The sequence below is a fragment of the Antechinus flavipes genome, chromosome 1 (assembly GCF_016432865.1).
Source record: "Antechinus flavipes isolate AdamAnt ecotype Samford, QLD, Australia chromosome 1, AdamAnt_v2, whole genome shotgun sequence".
Classification (NCBI taxonomy): Eukaryota; Metazoa; Chordata; class Mammalia; order Dasyuromorphia; family Dasyuridae; genus Antechinus; species Antechinus flavipes.
The window spans coordinates 4,552,792-4,572,360 of NC_067398.1; the positions used below are offsets into that span (position 1 = coordinate 4,552,792).

Below are 19,569 nucleotides of genomic sequence, written 5' to 3' on the forward strand. Positions count from 1 at the left end.
CCGTGGCACTGACTCTCCCAAGTTCCTTCTGCTCTGGTGCCACGATAGCGGTCCTGGTGCACCCCAACAATCCACTGGGAGCCAAGAAGGAGCCTTGGAAGGCGAGGCCCAGATTGGCCAGGCTTTGGCCGAACCTGCCTGGGGGGTTCCCTTGAGGGATACCCTGGGTTGCAAACTGCCAGGGCCTGGCCGGTGAGAGGCAGGGGTCCTGAGGTGACAGGGGTCGCTGACACAGGATGGGAGACGCCGTTCTTTCCTGCCGATGGCCTTCGGGCTCATCTGGGGGTCCTCTCTAGAGAATGACCATGTGAGGGAGAACAAAGCCACAGGCTCTGGTGTCTGGGAATTCTGGCAGGTTGGGTCTGCAGGTGATAGCCCACCTACCACAGACAGTGGCCGGAGACTCGGAGACTCAGAGACTCAGAACTGCTTCTCGAGTCAGAGAAAGGGAGAGCTTTTGTTTGGACACCCGAGAAGGCACCTTTGGATGAGGGCTTCCCTCAAGACAGAGGTGACATTATTGGAGTGGAAGGGAAAGATAGAGCTGACTAATAAGGGGTGGGGGCAATCCACACCAACAGTGTTATACAAAACACAAATCAAAGAGCGGGGCACCCGGCTCAGAGCTGCTCAGGGCAGTATTGTAGGTAACCATACACACACACACACACACACACACACACACACACACACACAGGAGCACACTCACACACAAGCACACACACACACATGCGCACACTCACACATAAATGGAAAGGATTTAAGTGTCCAACAATAGAGGGATGATTAGATCCTTTAATGTAATGAAACCCTGCAATGCAATCAACATGGACTTGTACAAGGAATACAAAGCACTACAGAGAGACCTTTGCTGAAATAACTAAGAGTAAAGAGCAGGCCCGTAAGGATTCTAAAAGGTGAATGAGAATGAATTAAAGAAAGAATCTGAATGGGGAGAAAGAGCAACACATTATGATACTTTAAGCACCAAAATGAATGAATTTAAGTGTAAATAACTATTTTTCTCGAATGCCCAAATACACAAGAATCCTTCACAAATATTCTGTTTCTGAGCCAAAGGGGCCTCTTCGCTGTCCTCACATTCGCCATTCCATTTCTTCTTTTCATATCTTTCCCCCCAAGTCTGGAATACCTGCCCCTCTCTCACCTCTGTCTCTCAGCCTCCCTCCTTCAAGGTTTAACCCAAGGGCCATCTCTCACGTGTAGCAATCTCTCCCTGTCTGCTCCATTCCCCTCTACCTGACATGATCAAGGCCTGACCTCCCATCCATCATCCACCATTTAAACACATTCATGTATATATCTTCTTTTGTGTCTGTGTTATTTTCCCTAGAAGAATAGAGGTTTTCCCATTCTCTAATTGATAAATGGTCAAAGGATACGAACCGACAATTTTCAGATGAAGAAATTGAAACTGTTTCTAGTCATATGAAAAGATGCTCTAAATCATTATTGATCAGAAAATGTAATTAAGACAACTCTGAGGTAGCACTACTCCCCTGTCAGACTGGCTAAGATGACAGGAAAAGACAAGGAGGAATGTTGGAGGGGATGTGGGAAAACTGGGCCATTGTTGGGGTAGTGGTGAACTGATCCAGCCACTGTGAAGGGCAATTTGGAACTATGCTCAAAAAGTCGTCAAACTGTGCATACCCTTTGGCCCCGCGGTGTAATTACTGACGTCTGTATCCCAAAGAGATCTTAAAGGAGGGAAAGGGCCTCACGTGTGCAAGAATGTTTGTGGCAGCCCTGTTTGTGGTGGCCAGAAACTGGAAACTGAGGGGATGCCCATCAGTGGGAGAATGGCTGAATAAGTGATGGGATATGAATGTTATGGAATATTATTGTTCTGTAAGAAACGATCAGCAGGAGGATTTCAGAGAGACCTGGGGAGACTTCCATGAATTGATGATGAGGGAAATAAGCAGAACCAGGAAATCATTATACACAGTAATAACAATACTATATGAGGATCAATTCTGATGGACGTGGCCCTTTTCATCAGTGAGATGATTCAGACTAATTCCATTGATCTTGTGATGAAGAAATCCATCTACATCCAGAGAGAGGATTGTGGGGACTGAGTGTGGATCAGCACAGAGCATTTTTACCCTTTTTGTTATTTGCTTACATTTAATTTTCTTTCTCATTTTTTATGATCTGATTTTTTGTGTGCAACAAGATAACTGCATAAATATGTATACATATATTGGATTTAACATATAAAAAATAAAAAAAATCATCAAAAACAAAAAAAGAATAGAGGTTTTCAGAGGTCAGGGATTCCAGTTTTGTTTTTATCCTCTGTACCCGGTGCAGGCCCTGTCCATGGTAGCCTTTTGGATTGAACTGTAACAATTTTCAATGTAAAAAAATTTTTTAAATTTAATTTAAAAAAACAGACTAAGGTGATGAGCAGAAAATACTGTTGAGAAAGCACGACTCGCTCGGCACTGAAGTACTACTGCCAGGTACCATAATGAATAATGCTTCCTTGTCTCTGAGGGTCTGGGATTGGAGCACCTGAAGCAGGTTCCCTATTGCAACAGTCTCTTAATTGATGTCCTTGTTTCATTTCTCTCTTCCCTACATTTCCCTCGGGGGCAGACAGCTGCACAGGGCTACGGCACGGGTCTGACTGGATCCTCACGCCTTTCCCAAGGCACAGTACAAGTTTCCTCCTGGTCCGAACCCTGCCATATTCCCGTGTATCCACCACGTGTATCCACCTACTGCAACATAGTCCCAAACTCGTAGCTACTGCCTCTGAAAGTCGCAGCCCGGGATGGGAAATAGCAGCATCTAGAACTGTCCGTTCCACAGTCCTCCACCAGTCCAAAATGGAGCTCACCACCTTTCCCCCAACCCCCCCCCCCAAGCTTCCTTCTCCCTGTCGGGGACACATCTAACAGCTTCAACTCGACCAACGCTCCTAAAAGCAACAAGACCCAACGCTGGCAAGGACGTGGAGCGACAGGCACATGCGTTCCTAGCTGAGGAAATTGCAAAGCTGAAGAATATTGGTGAGAAGCGATCGGGCGCCGCGCAGGAAGGTACAGCGAGAATCAGACCCTTTCGCTGAGGGATCGCCCTTTTGAAAATATACCCTGAAAGTTCCCCAGAAGAATCACTGGTGCAATCATTTCCACAGCAGTGAAACAAACCAACCAGCCAGAATATACGACAGGGGAAAAGGCGATCGAGTTATGATAGAACGATAGCATGAACCACGGGGATGTCATTCAGAGCCTTCTGACCTAAATGCTCGCTGACTGTCTAATGTCTCAGGCTGAGCTCAGAGGGAGGGAAAGGTGGAGAAGACGTCTCCCGTGGAACTTGGGCGCCGTGGAAGGGAAACTGAGGAAATCTGAGGATCAGGACCCCCTCCCGCCCCTGGTCCAGGGCACAGACCGAATCCACATGACTCAATCAAGCCAGGCTGCTGCTCTCTCTTTCTGAAAGCTTGCAGGGTTTCCCCGGCAGCTTTTTGCAAGGGAGAGTTGAAAGAGAAGGCAGAGCCCAAGGCACGCCTGCCCAGCTCAGAGGATGCTTTTTCTCTCCTGGCTGAAGCTGGGGCCATTCCCTACGACTGGAGATGAAGGGAGTCTGGGGCTGAATGAGCCCGGTTCTCCATGACGGTCTAGTTAATAAGGAGTCAATGGGCTTCCTGACTTGGCTGTTTGGATTTTGGTCCCCCGTCTTTGGGAAGGAGGGCTGATCCTCTCACCAGGTGAAGGTGGGAGGGATCGGAGCCATAGTTCTCCCCTGAGCTGACCCCACGCTCCTGTGCAGAAAGGATATGGGAAGAAGCCTCCAGCGGCTTTCAGAGCTCCCACACGAGTAGCGATCTGGGAGGTCTGGCCCCCACTGGGACGCCCCCGTCCTGCCCTTCTCTGATGTCCGCTCTGATGCAATTTAGGTCAGAAGTGCCAAAGGGAACGGCTCCCGGGGTGGGAATGGGGGGCTGCTGGCCGGAACCCAAGAGCTGAAGAGGTGGATTCCCAGACAAGTTGTCCGTTACTCTCTCAGTCTCCCCCGGGGAGGTCATGTCCCAAGGGAAGTTGCTAAGGCAGTTCTGGAGAGAAGGGAGAAGGGCGCAGAGGCACTCCGTAGACTTCAGGCGTCCCAGTGGATGGAGCGCTGAGCCCAGAGACAGGAGGACCTAGTTCAAATCCTGCCCCAGGTCCTTCCCAGCTGAGAGACTAAGAAAATTCATCTCTCTCATCCATAAAAAGGTGCCCACTGCCAAGGGTCGTTGTGAAGGTCAGATGACATAAATTTGTATGTGTTGTGGGGGGGTCGTGCACGATTCCATTGTTTCTTGACAAGAAGAGTAGAATTATTTGTTATTTTTTTCTCCAGCTTGTCTTCCAGATGAGGTAAATAAGAGTAAAGGGACTTCCCTAGTAAGTATCTGAGGGTACATTTGAACTGAAGGCCTCCTGACTCCAGGGCCAGTACTCTATCGCTGTACCACCCAGCTGCCCATCTACTTTACCAACATTAAGGCTCCATCTAAATGTTAGCTGTTATTGTTATTGTTTTGGCCCCCACCTAGGACTTCATTGGAATAGGGAATTCCCAGCGGCAAAGCTCCCTTTACGGATGCACATCACCGCCGTGCAATGGAGAGCCCCAGAGCCAAGGGGACCAGCCCAGGTCCCTTAGTGACTCTGAAGCTGGTTCTCTGTCCGGGTCCGACATCACCACCGTTACATTTGACTGGATGAGAGGTCCTTGCCCATTGAAATACGTGTGCATGTGTGTACATGTGCACGTGTGAAGACATAAAGTGCTTTCCTAGTATATATAACATAGAATTCACTTAGTCTCAGGCAGCACCCTCAGGTTTGCCATTTCCTACCTAAACAGCTTCGGGCAAAGTCCCCTGCCTCCGAGACTCAGTTTCCCCTTCGATAAAATAAGATTGGCAATGGCTGACCCTTTCTGGCTCAAAGTCCATGATCTTATGTAGCCCGTGTTGCATGTGCTCCCACGAGTTTTCTAATGGCAGCAGGGAGGATTTCCCAGTGGCTGGAGATCCCCTTGGAGAAAGGAGTCCGGTGGTAAATCCAGGCTTGGGTGGCTTAGGTGAATCTCTCTCTCCTACTTGAGGTTGGATTTGAGCTCCAGTTGCTTAGGCCAATATTTCTCTCCTCATTAGAGATCCCCCCATCCCACAAGGCTGCAGTATACTGTGTGTTAACTAGCCCAGCCTTTGCCCCCTGCCAAGAGATCAGACTGATATCCTGGCTAAGCGATTCAGGTCCCCACCTGCCCTTCCTCCCGTGGGCCTACAACGCTTGGGGACAGACCAGAAAATAATCCCCTTCTAATTCCAATAGACTTAGGATGGAGAGAGCCATCTGTACCCGGAGAGAGCCATGGGGACTGAATGTGGACCACAAAGTGGCATTTTGACCTTTTTCGTTCTTCTTTGCTTATTTTTCTTTCCTTTTTGATTTGATTTTTCTTGTGCAGCATAATTGGGGAAGTGTGTTTGAAAGAATTGCATTTATTTACCTATAATGGATTTCTTGCTGTCTAAGAGAGGGGATGGGTGGGGAGGGAGGGAGAAAAAAATTAGAACAAGGTTTGGCCGGGGTGAATGTTGAAAACTACCTTTGCACGCATTTTGCAAAAGAAACTTATAGGATTGTATTATTATAAAATTATAATATCATTATAAATTATTATTATTATAAAAATTAAAAAAGAAAAATAATCCCCTTCAATGGGAAGGATGGGAGATGGAGAATTCCATTAGCCAAGAAGTAACTCTGACTTGAAATCGACTGGCCGGCATTCTCTACAACCGTGTCAAGTGGACAAACCCATGTAATTGGACGGCTCTGTCCCTTGACCATCTTGGAGCCCAGAAACATGTTTCCTGGGGACTGAGAGAGGGGACCCTGACCCTGGGGCCTGCGAGGAACTCCACAGCTCCCGGCCTTGAGGCTCTGGGTTCCTCCCGGGTTCACAGACAGCAGAACGGCCAGTTCCTGCACTGGTTTGCAAGCTGCTTGGGTGCTAGGCTGGACAGGGAATGTCAAGCAAGGGTTCCTGGGACGGTTCTATGGGCTGGGTGATGCGGCACCAAAAAGGCAGAGGAGAAACTTGGAGTCTTCATCCAGAAATTAACTGCCAGCATCCTCATGGCTTAGACAGAGGGTAAAGCCTCCCAGCTCATTTCTGGGGAGGGGGAAGGGGGAAAGAGGGGGCTGCCATTCTGATCAGGGACAAGCAAAGGCTGGTGCCCCAAAGGGGCGTGTTTAGTGCCTCAAATTGTTGTGTTGAACTCGAATGGAATCAAGGACCACAATGGCCGCTCACTCCCAAGTCTGAAGCCCTAAAATTGATGTTAGAGCTGCCTCCTCTCAGCGGGGCGACCGCTGACCTCGGGCTCTATCCCCAAGGACCCCGTCTGCAGGTGGTCCCCCGGCGGGTCCCACTGAGGCGGTGGGGAGCACTCTCCCGCGGCCACCCAGGCCGGCTCAGCCCCACGGGGGACGGCCGCTTGAGTCCCTCCCGCTGGGCTCCAGGCTCCTTTCCCCGGGAAGCCAGTGCAGCTCCCCGCCTTCCCTGCACTCTCCGCCTCCCTCCTTGCCGGGGGCCGGATCACCCTGGTTCTCCCAAGCTCTTCCCGACTTCCAGTACGCGCCGGGAAACGCAGGGAGCGGCACAGCCCGCAGTGGCGAGAGGCCTCGTTATCCCTCGCGCGGACCCCCCTCCCGGCCCTAATGAGCCACAAGTGAGCGCGTCCTTTCCTGCCGCCCTTCGGGGCCCCCAGAGCCGGCTTCGGTGGCCGAGGAACTGAGTCATTCCGCCCCTCCGCTGGCCACGTGAGACAAAGAGCGCCGGGGACCAAGTGGTTAAACATGCAGAAAGAGAGCGGGGCTTCCTCAGGCTGTGGGGCTCCGGGGCTCCGGGCCGCGCCCGGGGCTCTGCCGCCCTTTAACCCCCGCTGCCCTGCGCCGGGTCCGAGCCATCCCAGCCCCTCCCCAGCCTGCCCCTCGGCCAGGCGCTGCCTCCGTTCCCCCTTTCCCAGGGCTGCCTCCTCATCCCCCTACTCCTGCTCGGAGGAGGATTCCATGTTTCCTGGCAGGATTAACCCCGGGCACCCAGAAGATCCTCCCCCCCAGCGCCGGCGGCGGCGGCGCTCCCCATCCGCCGAGCCCCTGCCCCAACTTTGCCGACCCCGGTGCCCGCTGCGGGTCTCCCGGCCCTCGCCCTGGTCTCCGGCCCTCGCCGCCGACTCACCCAGCCGAGGAGGGAAGGATGGGCTCGGACCTTGGGCGCCTGCGGGGGGCTGGAGGATTCGAGCGGAAAGACCCAATCCATTTCAAAGAGGAGATCCGAGGCCGGGGCGGGAGCCGCGCAAGGCGGGCATCAGCTGCTCGCTGGCTCCCGGGGCTCGGCCGGGCCGGGCAGCCCATTGTAATGACCTGCCCTTTCACAATGCACGCCCGGTCCCGAGACTGTTCTCGGCGCCCGGCCCATTGTCTCTTTGCATAAAGGGATATTTCTCTCCTTTGAAATGGACGGATCCGCGGGGGGAGGGGGCGCCCCGACCTCCTCCGCACGCTAATCCCCGTCGGGCTGGCTGGCATCCCCTGCCAGCGCCGGCCGCCGGACCTCCCCTCCCCCTGGCGGCCCGGGGCCGCTCGGGACAAAGGCACGGTTCTGTCGGGGCTCCGAGCCGGGGCGTACTCACAGGGGTCCCGGAGGGCCATCCTGGCCGCGCTGGCCGGGCCGGAGCCGGAGGGGGCCCGTCCTCGGGCTAACGCCGCGCCGGGGGAGCCGAGGGGCCGCGGGGCAGCGCTTTAGGGAGCTCCGCCGCGGGGCGAGCCATGTGAACGGGGCTCCGCCGCACACCTTGGCATGGCAGGCAGCTCAAGTCCACAAGAATAATAAGCATGGGGCTTTGCTTATGTTGATAGTGCGAGAGCCCAAGGGTGCTGCGATTGGCAGGAGCCGCGGACGGAGCAGCCAATCCCAGGGAGCCTCCATTCCGGGGAAACTCCTGCGCGTTTATTTAGCATCTCCCCGAGCCAGCTTCCCCAGGGCGGCCGCGGGAGACAAAGCCCCCTCGGGCCGGCCCGGCCCGGCCTCCCCTCGCCGCCGGGAGGCGCCCCGCGCCGGGTCCGAGGGCAGGGGCGGCGGCCCGGGAGGAGCCCGCCCATAGGCTGGAGAGGGAGTTCAAATTCGTGGGCTTCCACCTTGTCGGGAGAAGGGGAGGGGAGAGCGCCCGGCTGGGTAATTACGGATTCGGTCGCCATGGAAACCGACGGGATGCAGCGAGCTGGATTTGTGTGGAACAGCTGCTGCCAGACTCCTGATCAGCCGCAATCTCGTGGCTGCCCCCTCCCTCCCGCGCCCCCCGCCCGGCTCCTTCCCGCTCTCGAGGCCGGCCGACACCTCGGCCCGGCCCGCCCGGCGCCAACTTAGAAATGCCCGGGGCCACGAGGCCGGCCGCCATGGCTCCCTCTGGGAGGTGGGCTCGGCGCGAGCGCAGGCGCGCGCCCGCTTCGCTGGTAATTGCTAACCTGCAGCATGACTGCAGAACGCCTCCAAAGCTCGAACTGGGGGCCGAGGCCCCGGCGCCCGCGCGGGCCGCGTTCGGAGGGCGTCCGCCTCCCCGGAGCTCCCCCAAGGACGCCGGGGTCTGGGGTTCCGCTTCCCCGCCCCCCTCTGCCAGGCTCCCGGAGCCCCCAAAGGAGTCAGGGTGGTCCTCGCACTGGGCGCCAGACGCCAGCTTCCTCGTCCCCCTCTCCTTCTCCTCCGGGGGGCCCTGGGCCGTGGGGTGGGGGTGGGGCTGCTTCTGGGATTCTCCCTGCGCAGAACAAGTGGGGTACACCGAGAGCCGGGAGATGCTCCCCAGCCAAGGGGGGCCTTTCTTGGGGTCACAGCCCTGAGCTTGGGGCCCGTCTTCCTGATTCTCAGGCCTGGACGCCAGCCACAGGGCCACACTGCCTCTCACTGCTGCCTGGGTCCTGGCTAGCCCAGAAAGGGCCCGATCTCGCACACAGCTGGGGGGGAGCCTCAGCCTTAGAGGGAGCCCCGAATTTTCTGTACTCTGAGGGCTGCCATCTTGGGAGGAGCCAGAGAGACTCAGGAGGACCCCCCCCAATAACAGAGATTGTTACTGAGCGTTCCGAGCACCTCGGTCAGCCTTCTTTCCCAGGAGCTGAGCAGAATCATGGGAATGAGTGTGGCTATCAGGAGAAACACTCCACTTTTAGTTCCACGCAGGGAGGCCTGACCCCAAGCCCTCCCTCTGTCCCCGCTCTGGGGCCAAGGTGACCCGGTGCAAACACCTCCTCCCCCTCTGCTCGGACCCTGCCCTTTGCCAGGCCCTTGAAATGCCCGGCGTCGACCCTGGCACAGAAATGAATCCAGCCACGCAGTCCCTGGTGCTGGAGGAGATCTGTGGGCTTCCCACGGGAGGCTGGTCGTGACTCGGGCCTCGGAGGTGGAGGAGGGAGCACCGGCCACCACGGAGGCCCACGGGGAGGGGACGCCGGGGAGGGGGTGGCAGGTGAGTCTGGGCCGAGTCCTGAGGGAAAGACCCAGAGGAAAGAGGTCCCCGAGGCCAGGGGACGAGCCAGGGGGCCGGCCGTGGGGGCGCGGGGGAAGAAGTGGGCTCCGGGGATGTCAGACAGACGGAGGCAGCCACTGGCTGGATGTGGGAGGGAACGAGGGAGAGCGCTGAGCTAAGTCTGCAGGCAGACCTGGAGCGGCAGCGGGGGGGGGGCAGGAAGGGGGAAGGGGACGCGGTCTGGGGGCTGCCCCGTGGGATGTCGGACCGGGAAGTCACCTGGAGGGGCTGGAACCGGGAGAGTGGAGGCGGACATTGGGCCCCGTCGGCCTAAAGGGGGAGGCCGAGCCTGGAGAGGTGGGCAGCAGTGACAGGGAGTGGCAAGATGCATGCTGGCTCAGCCAGCAGGAAGGTGGCTGCTGCCCGGGCACAGAAGTGCCCCACGAGGGGCAGGACACTGTGGAGGAGGGAGGCCACCAGCAGGGGCACAGTGACCGTAGGGAGAAGGGCATCGGTAGGGTGGGGCACTGGCCCAGGGAGAGGTGTTGGCAGGGGGCTCATGGTAAGAGGGGCATCGGAGGGAGGGTCTCTGGCCCCAGTAACAAGGACGTCAGCAGGGGGGCCGCTGGGTGAGGTGAGGAGGAGTTGGCACCCTCTGGAGGAGGAGCCCGAGCAGAGGCGATGGCGGAGGGGGGCGGCCTAGGTGGGCAGAGAAGGGAGACCTGGGAGGGGCAACGCTGGAGGCCAGAGAGAAGGGCTGCCCTTGCCCTGCCCACGGCCTGCAGGAGGAGCGTGCCAGCGGGGGCGCGGGCTGCGAGGTCAGGTGGCATCGTGCCGGGGGGAAATCTTGCCGTGAATTTCCCTGGATGCTTTGCAGTTTTGTTCTTGAGAATTTAATCAATTTAACAATTAGCACTTTAATTTAACAATTTGGAAAATGCTGATTAAGTGTTTCCCCTGTGCCAGGTGCTGGGGAAACGGAGCCCACGGCCCTCGAGAAGCCTGGAACGTCCCAGGCAGACGCGGGGGCCGGAGCGAAGAGGAATAGAAGAAAGGGCAGGTGGGCTCCTCGGTAGCCAGGGGAGGGGGATCGGAGGATAAAGACCACCCTGACAGCTGAGCCGAGCCTGCCAGAGACAGGGAGCGGCTGCAGCGATGGGGGGGCGGGGCCGGGGACGCCTGGATGGCCACTGTGGCCGAGGGCGGGTGGAGCAGAGGTCCCGGCCGGGGCTGGACGCCCTTCGGCAGCAGGGAGAACCGGAGGCCCAGAGCTAGGCGGTCGCGCCCCTGAGCCGGAGCCTCCGATAATTTGGGTGGAAGCGAGAATCCCAAGGAGGCTGATGAAAAGTCTCCATCCCACAGGCCAGTCACACAAATAGTCAATCAACAAACACCGATTAAGCATCCGTGGCGGGTCCTGTCAAATTCTGGTGACACGGAGCAGAAGCAAAGCCCCCCCGCCCTCCGGAGGCGCCATCCCGCCCACGGCCAGGACGCAGCAGCGGGTGCACATGGGGGGGAGAGGGGGCCGAGATCCGCTCGGGTCCCGGGCCTGGGGCGGCTGCTAAAGCCGGGGGAGGCTTGCTTTGGGTCGGAAGACAGACCGGGTCTGACACATCGGGATTGGGGGGATCCCGTTGGGGACAGCGTGGGGGTGGCGGGTGGGTGGCCGTGGAAGTCACAGGGCAAGGAGGCGACGGGGGAGCTCCGAGCAAGCCGCCGATCCTCTGAGATGTGGCCAGGCTGGGTGGGCAGTGCCCACAATCAAGTCTCTGCTCTGGTCTCGAACCAGGCCCAGTGAGCGGAGTTCTGAGCCCAAGGAGCCCATTAAACATTAAACAAACGGTGGTCACCCAGCCAGAAAGGCCACAAAGAGGCCAGAATCTGGGGCTCAGACATGGCCGTCCTTGCAGTCTCCCGTGCCCGAGCCAGGGGCCCAGGGCTCTCCCGGAGGGGACAGAGCGGGACAAGGGGCTTCTCCTTCAGGCCAGACAAAGCCCGCTCCGGGGCCGGCCCCGGCTCCTGTCCTGGCCGGGGTCAGCCTCGCTGGGGCTCTCCGGGAGTCTCCAAAGGGGCCTCCCTGCCCTGTGGGGGTGGTCCCCGCCCGCCTGCCGCACCAGCCCCGCCGCTCCCTGCCAGACAGAGCGGGGCCAGCGCCTCCTCCCCCATGAATCACTCTGACAGGCAGGAGACGATCTCCATCACCCGGTCCCGTGACACCCGAAGGACCGGGACGAGCCGAGATCGGGGCGAAGGACCAGGAGGCTCGGCCGGCAGTGAAGCAGCAGGACGGGCACCGAGCGGGGCCGGGCGGGCTCCCTCGTTCTCCCCGTGAGGAAGTCAGTGATCAATCGGGAACCCACGCGGGCCGGGGGCTGCCTCCGGGGCTGCAAAGGCCAAATGCGGGAAGATCCTGGTCCTCGGGCTCCACGTTCCGCGGGGAAAAAGCAGCGTGGGCGCCTTCCGTACGTGCACCAGGTGGGAACCGAGGTGCCGTTAGACCTACCGCGTCGTTGGATGTTGTTACATTTACATACGAGGCATATTAGACCTAAACACATGTGCGCACACCCCATACATGTATGGTACACCACATACATGCACTCGTATGGGACCACATCTCGAATATGAGCACGATACGTGTCTGCGTGCACGCCTGCACACGCATAACACACACATGGATATAACTGTGGCATAGCCACACACGTGTGCACAGTACAACACACGGATATATCTGTGACAGTCACACACATGTGCACATATAATACACATATGGATATATCTGTGACATAGTCACACACGTGTGTGCACATATAACACACATGGATATATCTGTGACATAGTCACACACGCGTGTGCACATATAACACACATGGATATATCTGTGACATAGTCACACACGCGTGTGCACATATAACACACATGGATATATCTGTGACATAGTCACACACGCGTGTGCACATATAATACACATATGATATATCCGTGACATAGTCACACACGTGTGTACACATAGAACACACATGGATATATCTGTGACATAGCCACACCCGTGTGTGCACACGTATAACACACATGGATATATCTGTAATATAGTCACACACACGTGTGCACACGTATAACACACGGATATCTGTGACATAGTCACACACGCGTGTGCACACGTATAACACAACATGGATATAACCGTGATATAGCCACACACGTGTGCACACGTATAACACACGGATATATCTGTGACATAGTCACACACACGTGTGCACACGTATAACACACGGATATCTGTGACATAGTCACACACGCGTGTGCACACGCATAACACAACATGGATATAACCGTGATATAGCCACACACGTGTGCACACGTATAACACACGGATATATCTGTGACATAGTCACACACGCGTGTGCACACGTATAACACACGGATATATCTGTGACATAGTCACACACGCGTGTGCACACGTATAACACACGGATATATCTGTGACAGTCACACACATGTGTGCACACGTATAACATCACACACACCTGCTCTCTATATGCACACGGCCCTCCATCCTGGCAGAGGGAGGCCCCAGCTGGACTCCACTGTCCCAGGCCAGACGCTCTGCAGGAGGACGTGGGGATGAAGGGCCGGGGCAGAGGGAGCAGACCTTCACTGAGGAGACTGACGGTGCGGGTGGGGAAGCGAAGGCTGAATCTGATGCTGTCTTAAAGGGGGTAAACGCTCAGGAGAGTCTCGGACCCCGTTACCACCCGGCCGAAGCCTGCCGGCGCCGGCCCCCCCGAGCCCAGTCTCTGAGGCTCTCGCAGGTCCCTCCTCCCCGAGGAAGCTGGGAAGGAAGGCTTCCTCAGGGACACTGCCCGGCAGGCCCGAGCGGCCGTCACGCTTACCGGGAGGAAGGGGGGGCACAGGAGCCCCCAGCCCCGATGGGGCGTTCATTCTGGAAGTCTCTGATCCGGAATTGGAGAAAGGCCTTTGACTCGGGAGGAGGAAACGAATCCAAAGGCACTAGAAGTGCTTGTTCCGGGCTGGGCGCTGGGCAAGGCTCGGGGGGAACGAATGCAAGGGACGGTCCCTGCCTGTGAGGAGCTGCCGGTCTAGAGGGGAGGCGTTCCTAGAGCGGACACCGAAGGACCCCCCACGAGCGCGCTGTCCCCAGCCCGGCAATCCTGCCGCTGATCCCATCAAAGGGGCACCGGGCGCTGCCCTCCAGGAGAGGGCGCGGGCAGCGAGCCACAAGCCGGCCTTTGTGGGGCTTCTCCCCGCCGGGAGGACCAGGAAGCCTGTGTGGGTAACTCTGCCCTCCTCCCTCCCCAGAGGAAAGAGGGCGCCCGGGATCTCCAAGGGGGCAGGCCACGCTCAGCTCGCCAGCCAACACCCTGATTATGGGGGGAAGGAGGGGGAAGCTCCCTCCGGATCTCACTGAGAGGGTGGGAGGCTCCCTGGAGATCACAGTGGCAGGTGCCCCTGGATCACAGCAGGGGGTGGGAGGCTCCCTCGGGAGCACAGTGGGGGATGGGAGGCTCCCTCGGGAGCACAGTGGGGGATGGGGGGCTCCCTTGGGAGCACAGTGGCAGGTGCCCCTGGATCACAGGAGGGGGTGGGAGGCTCCCTCGGGAGCACAGCAGGGGATGGGAAGCTCCCTTGGGAGCACAGTGGGGGATGGGAGGCTCCCTTGGGATCACAGCAGGGGATGGGAGGCTCCCTCGGGATCATGGGGGTGGTAATGAGAAGCTCTCTCGGGATCACAATGGCAGGTGCACACAGATCACAGGAGGGGATGGGAGGCTCCCTCGGGATCGCAGTGGGGGATGGGAGGCTCCCTCGGGAGCACAGTGGGGGATGGGAGGCTCCCTCGGGATCGCAGTGGGGGATGGGAGGCTCCCTCAGGATCACAGTGGGGGATGGGAGGCTCCCTCGGGAGCACAGTGGGGGATGGGAGGCTCCCTCGGGAGCACAGTGGGGGATGGGAGGCTCCCTCGGGAGCACAGCAGGGGGTGGGAGGCTCCTCGGGAGCACAGTGGCAGGTGCACCCGGAGCACAGCAGGGGGTGGGAGTCTCCAGTCAGCACCCGGCGGGGGGAGGTGACGGGGAGAGGGGTCACTCTGCCGACCTCAGGTTCTCAACCCTGGGGCCCCGACTCTAACCCGAAATGCGCGCCCTGGCTATGGGTCATCCCTCCTGATGGCGCTATCTTGTGGGGGCGGGGCTGGGGCCTCTGTGGATGGGCCGGAGGAAGAGGGAGGGGCCGGGGGCGTGGCCTCGTTTCTATTGGGTGAGGGAGTGTGACCGGCGGCATCCCTGTTATTCACCAGCCTCCTTGGCCGCGGCCCCGCCTTCGCGAATACACCCTGAACTTGACTAACCCAGGCAGCGGCCGTGAATAATAACAAAACAGAAACACAAACCTCAGGGGCCCCAGGGAGGAAAACCCGCCTTCAGATCCCGCCTTGGGCGCTTGGTGTTACCTCTGTCTGCCTCAGTTTCCTCAACTGTCAAAGGCGTTAGCAGAACCGACCTCCCAGGATGTCCGTGAGAATCAGATTTGTGAAGCATCCAGAAGACACTTAATCCATGCTTATTCCGCAGCGACAACGACAGTTTGAACATCCTTATTGTTGACCTTCCGCAGCCCCCTCGGCCCCAGTCTTCGCTTGCCCGGGCGTCCTCTTCCCGACCCTTCCTGTGAGAGCCTCCCCTCGCCGCCCACTTCGCTGCACGGGGCTCCTTTGTACAGAGCTCTAGGGACAACCTCTCTCTCCCTGGAATGGGAGCCCCTTGAGGGCAGGGACTATTTTTTTTTTGGCCTTTCTTTGGATCCCTCCCTCTTATCCAACACCTAGTATACAAGTGTCCACTACAGCACCTGGTATACAACAAGCCCTTCATAAATGCATGTCCATTACAGTGGCTGGTATACAACAAGTCCTCCATAAGTGCTTATCCATTACAGTGGCTGGTATACAACAAGTCCTCCATAAATGCTTATCCATTACAGTGCCTGGTATACAACAAGCCCTTCATAAATGCGTATCCATTACTGCACCTGGTATACAACAAGCCCTTTATAAATGCATGTCCATTACAGTGCCTGGTATACAACAAGTCCTCCATAAATGCTTATCTATTACAGTGCCTGGTATACAACAAGCCCTTCATAAATGCGTGTCCATTACAGTGCCTGGTATACAACAAGTCCTCCATAAGTGCTTATCTACTACAGTGCCCGACATACAAGAAGTACTTCATAAATGTTTGCACACTGACTGGCTGAGCCAAATGTCTGAATCAGGATTTGAATTCAGGTCTCCCTTATTCCATAAACAGGGTTCTGCCCCCTACACCATGGAGCTGCTTGCACTACCAGGAAAGTAAACTGGATCAGGGAGGCTCCAGGGTTTGTCCACCTGACCCTCAGGGTGCTCCTTCCCACACTGACCCGTGCATTCCCACCGGGCCATCTTGGCCACCGCCGTGTTCCTTTCGGACTCTGCAGGGAAACGCTGGTCGCCTCCGCGGTGGCCGCGTTCTCTGGCTCTTGGAACGGCCGCCCTTCGGCCTCCCGACCACACGTTCCTCCTGCGGCTGCTTTTGTTTGCCCAATCGCCTGTGACTTTGGGGGCAGGAGAAAGCCTGTTCTTAGAGGAAACTTGCTCCCTGTCTTTTTGTTTTGGGGAAGGGTGGCAAGTCCAGCTTCTGGTCATGGCACGGAGACCGGAGACTTCCACGTTGGGAGAGCTCTCCCAGAGAACAGGGGCATCTCTCTGGGCGGCCGAGCCGAGGCTCCCATCTGGGGATGGGCAGGGGCGCCCGAGGGGGAGCACCCCCAGCCCGTGCCCAGCCCTGCCCAGGGAGCTCTGGCCCTCGCCCGCGAGCCACACCCATCCCAGCTGGCAGTCTCTGCCGGCGGCCTCAAACCTGGCCATCCTTTCCCTCCGTTTCTGTTTTGTTCCAAGCCGGTCCCGAGTTCCTCGCTGATTCCAAGCAGCCTGATTCTCCGAAAGGAAGCGCTACCATTGCATGCCCACTGACCTTTTCATCAGTGACAACTCAAGCAGCACAAAGCCATATGCCCTCCCCTCCGGCTGGAGCCAGCCATGAAAATGCGGGCGGCCGGGGGCTTCTGGGGGGGGGGCTCAGCTCTCCAGAGGAGCGAGCACGGGGAGCGAGGGCCACGGGAAAGCCAAGGAGGAGAGGGAACGTAGAAAAGACAGCGGAGCCGGCCCCGTCGCGGCTCTGCCACGGATGTCCTGGTGACCGTGTTCTGGACCCCGCTGCATCTCTCCCAGCCTCAATACGCGAGTGTAAAATGAGGGAGCTCGCCTAGAAAGCCTCTAAAGTCCCCTTTATTTCCTAAGGCCCGGTTCCACAAAAACCAGTGTTTTCTATTCTCAATAAAGGCTTCTCCAAGGCAACAAGATAAATGTTTTGATTCAGAGCCGAGAACCAAATGAGATGGTATTTGTGCAGTGCTTAGCGGAGCGCCGGACACATAATAGACATTATACATTTCCTTATTCCTTCACCTTTCCTTTCTCCACATGCCTCAGAGAAGCTAAAACATGAGAAAAAGAGGTGTAGAAAAAAACAGACACACCGATGCATTCTTGGTGGAACTGAAAATCAAGCCTTTCCTTCTGGGAAGGGAGTGAGGTGAAGATACAGTTATACCCCCCAACCCGGAGCTATTTCCAACCCTAGGTAGGTGTATATTTATCTAGGCTACCATGGCCGTCAGCTACCAAAAAATGATCCTAAATACACCAAAATATTCTCAGAAGGCCTTTTTTTTTTTGTAGGAGTAAAAACCTAGCAACTAAGTCAGAGCTTATTGATTGCAGATACGTGGCTGTCAGGGCTGGCTACCCTCTGCTGTAGGAAATACTGGATATGAAGAATATGGAATTTCATGAATTAAGTAGAACCAGGATAAGTCTTGTCCACCCAGACCAGCCACGTGACTGGAAGGAAGTTATGGGACGATAATGACTAAAGCCAGCCCCAAGAAAGCGAGGACAAAAAGGAGCCTGTTCCTCGCCTCCTGGCAGAGGAAACAGGGCCGAGTGTGCGCCCAGAAGGCCCCGTATCGGTGCCACGTCCCTCAGTGCCTGGCACACCGTGGGCACTCGGCCAAGGACGTGCGACCTCTAGCTCCGGGCCAGCTTCTTCCGTCCGGACCTCGGTCCTACCGGCCCAGGAGGGGATAGGCTTTTTCTTCCCTCCTGTCCTGGCTCCTCCCGTGGCCCAAGAAGTCTCATCCTGTGGAAGCTTTGTCGGTTTTTTTCATGGGCTGGGGAGTTTTCAAGGCCATGGACCTTCTAGGCTCTCTCCTTCCTGACCCAATCCAGGGGCTCACGTTCACCCCAGGGGGGCATGGAAAGGTCCTAACTGCCAGTAAGCACTCGGAGATGGGGATGATGCTAATAGCACTAGAGGAGCTGGAGGACCTGCCTTTGATGTCCATCATCTCTGTGACCTTAGGGGGGTCATCACTTAAGACTTGAGGGGCCCAAATCTCTCTTTGCTAGATGAGAAACTAGATAAAAAACACCTGCTGACACGTCCAAAGGGACACAGGGACCAGTGGCCCACATGGGATGGGAACTCCAAATCCAAGACTCCTTCCACTAGGACACCCAGCTTTCCTCGGCCTCCGTTGCCATAATTCACATCTAGATGGCCTCTGGAGTGCTTCCAGTTTGGTCTCTGACCCTCTGAGGCATTTTTAAAATTAATGGCCCTTCGTTTAACAGATGAGGAAACTGAGGCCCCAGGAAGTAAAGGAAGTTGTTCCAAAGTCACGTGACAAGTAAAGCAACTGGGCTTTGAATTCAAATCTCCTGATGTTGAGTGTGTTCTAGACACTAGTCGCCTTCTCTAATGAATCAGTGCCCCATTTTATAAAGTCTAGAATTACCTTGCTCACTGGGACAGAAACCTTTCCTTGGGAATCAGTGAAGATTCTCCCATGTTGATGGATATCCACTCCAAGTTAGCTTCCCAACTGCCTTTCTGGGCTCCTTATTTGCATTTTAATTGGAGAGCTTCAGTCTCATTAATACTGGAAGGATCGTGGATGTCATGAACGTGGGTACTTCCCACACCCAAGGCAATCGCAGCCCCTCTCATTAAGTCTTGCTTAAAAGGAAGGGGATAATTTCCATTTAATTTGGACATAGCCTAATGAAAAGATAACCAGACTATCAAATACAGCCCACAGGAGAACTTGGAATTCAGACCATCTTGGCGCGACCGGGAGCTAGCCCGGGGGATGCAGAGGGGACCCGGCCCAAAGCAACGCCAGCATCCAACTGCCCAGAGCGGGGGTTGCCCCGTTCACGGGCCGAGCTGGATCGTCCAGACCGGGGCCTACAAACGCTTCTGCCGAATCAGAGTCAGGGAGCCCCTTCCTGGCCTGGAGCTAGCTGTGGCTCCCCCATTTTAAAAGGCATTGCCCAGAAAACACAAGCTGGGCCCCCTCTTCCCCAGCAGCCTCCGAGGTCTCTCATCCCTTCTAATCGAGGAAGGCCCTTGACCTCTCTGTGACTCAGTTTCCCTCCCTGTAAGATGAGGGGCGCCGGGGTCACAAGGTTCCCTTCTAGCCGGACCTTCGGCTCTCACAACCCCCAGGAGCACGTAGTGTTGTTCTAGGCCCTTCCGGGAACTGACGAGGGGATATTTACAAACATTTCGCAGAACGAGGATCGATTACAGGCTGAGACTGACGAGCGGCCGCCATGTCTGCTGAGAGGAGTACGGGCCAAAAGAATTGGCAAATATGAGGAGACACCGTTTTTCCAGGGCTGAGGGTCAGCAAGCCCTCGCGCTCACCCGCCGGCAAAATCACCCGGTCACTGCCTCGCTTGGACCGGTACCAGGTGCTCCCCGGACAAGCCCTGCACAAGGACCCGTGTCCCGATCACGAAACCCTGCTATGAACCAAACTCTCTTGGGCTGTTCCCCGTCATCATCGGGCCACAACTCACCGCCCCTGGCAGAAGCAT

At 56.9% G+C, this 19,569-nt stretch overlaps 1 protein-coding gene across 2 annotated transcripts in view; it reads right to left on the reverse strand.

Annotated features, from left to right (window-relative positions):
* ELMO1 (engulfment and cell motility 1) overlaps positions 1 to 19,569 on the reverse strand; it is a 201,958-nt gene that overhangs the window by 60,873 nt on the left and 121,516 nt on the right. Inside the window, exon 1 of one of the 2 annotated variants that reach the window (XM_051978434.1) lies at positions 7,736 to 8,087. The exons of the other annotated variant lie outside the window; for it this stretch is intronic. The gene's annotated coding sequence lies outside the window, so the exon portion shown is untranslated. Of the gene's footprint in view, positions 1 to 7,735; positions 8,088 to 19,569 lie in introns of those variants that run through there. 2 annotated transcript variants of the gene reach the window in all.